Genomic DNA, 3,936 nt, shown 5'->3' with positions numbered 1-3,936 from the left:
TCAGAGATTTGACAAACATAAAATCTTTCTTCTACTTCTATCATATTCCTCTACAATAGTAAATTTTAGTTTTCTTCTTTTTCCAAAACTTATTGGTAGTAGAAAATATTATCTCATGTAAAATAAAATAACCACAAACCACAGTGCAAAGCCATTTATAAAACTGGTACTTAGGAATACATTCTAAGCATTTTTTAAACTTTCTTGTTGACTACAGTTCATTAAGCTCTTCCAATCATGGGGGCAGTTAAGATCAATGCTAAGGGTTTCGAGCATCTGTTGAGCATTCAGGGAGTGTAACTCATCTTTCTTGACAGCGGCCCGGTATTTTGGGGTCATGGGGGTACCATTGGTTAGGTCGTGCAGATGTTCGGTGGACGTTTTCAGGGAACATGAACTGGGGTTCAATTATAGGCTTGGCTGTCGTTGCCATGGTAGATGTGGGGCCTGTGAACAACTGTTGTATTACAGGGGGAACAACGAGTTTTTGTTCTTGGGCAAAGTTGGATATCTCTGCCCAAGGATACAAAATTTTCTGAGAAGAATTCCCAGGCTTGCCTAAACAGCCAAAAGAAGTGATTGGGCAGGCTTCCTGTGACTGATAGTGTGGGGGAGGCGGTTGTACAAGCGTAGCTGGCTGGCCCCCTGGGTCACCTGTTAGTGGAAGTTGTTGGTTATCTGTGTTCTTGCTGGAATTTTTTGCTGTGTCACAAGAAGATGGGAGTGCTAAAGCAGCTTCGCAATTTTCCTTTTGTTCTGTTTCTTCTTTCAGCGAGGTGTTAAACTCTTGCAGAGTTTCCCCTTCTTCTTTCCCTGATAGACAGGCTTGAATAGCTACTACAATGGGGTAAAAGATTAGGGGCAGCTCAGAGCCATCACGGACTTCCTTTTTATGAACTGCCTGACAGACGAGGGTCCACCTGTCTGGATCCCAAATGGCCCCGGAATCAATCCAGGGATACAATTCATTCACTATTTCCCATATTAATCTAGCTTCCTTTTGTAATACTTTTATCTGCCTACTCCGGAGCAAGGCAACAAATGCTTGTGATTGAGGCTCTCCTGCTGCTGGGGGAAGGTTGCCCATGGAGGCACTAATTTTGCACTAGACCCTCGACCGTCCATCTGCAGAAAGCGATCGAGCCACTCGTTGGGCACCACTTGTAGGGTTAGATCTCCAGCAGGGGGTAAGCATGAACGACTCACACAAGGAACATACGTTGGGAGAACAGGCTTATGCAGGTCTTGTTTATTTCTGCACAAGGGGGGGATTATATAGCCCCAGCTTTCCCAACCTCCTGAGTCCTTCCCAGCCAATTACTTAGTGGGGAGTTGATGTAAGGCACTTGTGATGGGCACTGCTTGGTGACAGGCACTGATTGGTCTTCCCGGGCTTGTAGGGAGCATGGACAGCTCATTTCTGGCAAGCTAGGGAGACATGCCTGTGGGTCACGTCTCTATTAGCAGGAAGTGTGCTTCAACTGCTACTCTAGCTGACTCAACCAGATCTGATTGGCTCTACCCACACTACATCTTCATGGTTTTCCTTTTAAAACTCTTTTATTTGGATGTGGAATTTATTTTCATGTCTTCATTCAATCTGTTCTGCATTGTAGTGAGCTAAATAGGCTCCGTAAAATCACTTTAGGTAGCAAAAATATTAAGACAATGAATATCAAAAAGTTTGGCCTCCCTCCACTCCTGAAGTCAATATGCTTAGCTAGGGCTTCTAAGAATGAGTTTTCTCGTCTTTTCAATTTGCTCAATTATTTTCTGATCCCAAAACTTTTTGGCTTATTTAATAAGTGAAGTCCTCAATATTTCATGTTAATAAGGATATTACATATTGTAAAATACTAAAAAATGTGAAATCATTGGTTTCAAGTATCCAATCAGATTTTTTTCTGTTGTTCAGTGCTTCAAGTGCAAAGATATTGTGGAAAGTATTACAAACAGAAAAGTGTAAACCCAATACCTTCTTTCAATGTTGAGGGCACTTTCTCCCTAAATATTTGGACCCAAATTATCTTTTTCAGAGAATTACTGTTTGGTAATTAAAGTCAATTCACAAATTTTGATGTCTTTTTTTTAAAGAACTTTGAATTTAAATTCCACTACAACCTTGTTTCACACAGTAAGAGTAGATTTCCTGGGTAAGGACAATTCTCAAGGGAACCTACAGGATTTATAGAAAGGTTTCTGAGGTTTGTTTAGTGTGAAAATGAGCCATCTTCACCCACATTGCTCCCTCTCAGCAAAGTCTCCATGGATTACTTTGCATGAACGCCTATTTTCCCAGGCAAATTTAAATTTTCATAATAGGCAAAGTTGTTAAAAAATTTGAACAAATAAAAATTTACCTGTTATAATTTTAAAACTCTTTTGAAATTCTTTTATTAGAAGTGCGAATTCACCAATCCTAACCCCACCTTTACCATGAAAAACAGTTAACATGTTGTTTTCATGATATAGTGTCCATGAAACTATTATTTTCCAGTGGCTTTGTTATGCGTATATAAAACCATATAAGCTGATTCTGAGCAAAATGAACTCCAAGATATGAAAACGAGAATATTATTTGCTTTTGTTGTTTTTAATGTGCTATGTGATTTCTGTTTTCTTTGGGGATTTTCCCCTGGGCTTTATTCCCTGCTGTATTTGATTTTGGTAGCCTGTGTATTGTGTATATAATTAATTAGAGAAGGGAAGAGGAACAAAAAAATGGTGAGACAAAGGACAAAGGCAAACCAATGCAATAGCAATACTCACAAGACAATATGTTGTAAATATACATTACAACTTGTGAGGAGTATTGGGGTGAAGGAAAACTGAAGAAAATCAGGGAAGGGGTATCAAGTTTGCAAAGTTATTTATTCATTACCTTAAAATTGCTGTAACCCCACTGTACATCACTTTGACAATAAAATTAAATTTAAAAAATAAGCTGCATGAAATAAAATTTCACTGTATTGGTATAGTAAATATTATTCTTTATGTGGTACCTTTTTAAAAATCAATACTGTTTGGCGTCTAATTTGAATAAACTATCCTTTTTAATCAGAGGACCATCAACTTGAATGCTATCTGACTAGACAATATTTTCACAATATACTTACCAATATTTTTAAAAAAGAATAAATATAGTACTTTCTCATACTAAAAGCGAAAACAGTTTAATTCTATGGAAACCTATAACTTTTAAAAGTAAATAAGTTGTTAAGAAGACAGAATATATGTGTTCTTCAACATTCCAATGACCAATAACTACTCATTTTCAAATTCAGAAGATTCCATACCTGAGAGATTCAAAACAGTACCGCCTTGAATGTTATGTAATTCTGCAATAGATGCATTTTTCCATGGGGTGTTACAGATTGAGAGTCAACAGAAAAATAACCACATTCTGGTTGAGGATAAAACTATGCACCATAGGTAATAATTCTTCAAGAGTAAGCAATTGTTTATCACAGTAAGCTATTTTTTTTATGACCACCAATCCCAATATTTATGACATAGAGTCATCCTAGTCCAACAGTTTTCAAATTTTAGGGTGCACCTCAAACTTCCCTTAATTCACATCATGAATAGCTTATCTCTATTGTGAAAAAAATACAACTCTGCTAATGTGATGCCATACATGTTTTGGAAAGAACACCACAATAAACTGGGTTGCATCATTTCCCCCCCACTGTTATTCTTGAGATGGGAACACTTGCAAATATTATTTATATTTATACTTTTTTAACTATCATATAAATTCTGGATGCTAAGGTCAAAAGATTACAGTTCAAAGCCCATCCAGGCAGGAAGATTCCCTAGATTCTTATCGTATAAACTTATCAGCAAAAGTCAGACACAAGTGGCCTTGAGGTTGAAGGGGGAGAGCACGAGCCTTGAGCATAAACAGGCTCAGACACAGTGTCTAGGCCCAGAGTT

The sequence above is a fragment of the Dipodomys spectabilis genome, unplaced genomic scaffold (genome assembly GCF_019054845.1).
Source record: "Dipodomys spectabilis isolate Male_0828 unplaced genomic scaffold, ASM1905484v1 ptg000623l, whole genome shotgun sequence".
NCBI lineage: Eukaryota > Metazoa > Chordata > Mammalia > Rodentia > Heteromyidae > Dipodomys > Dipodomys spectabilis.
Note: the sequence above shows the minus strand (reverse complement) of the source record.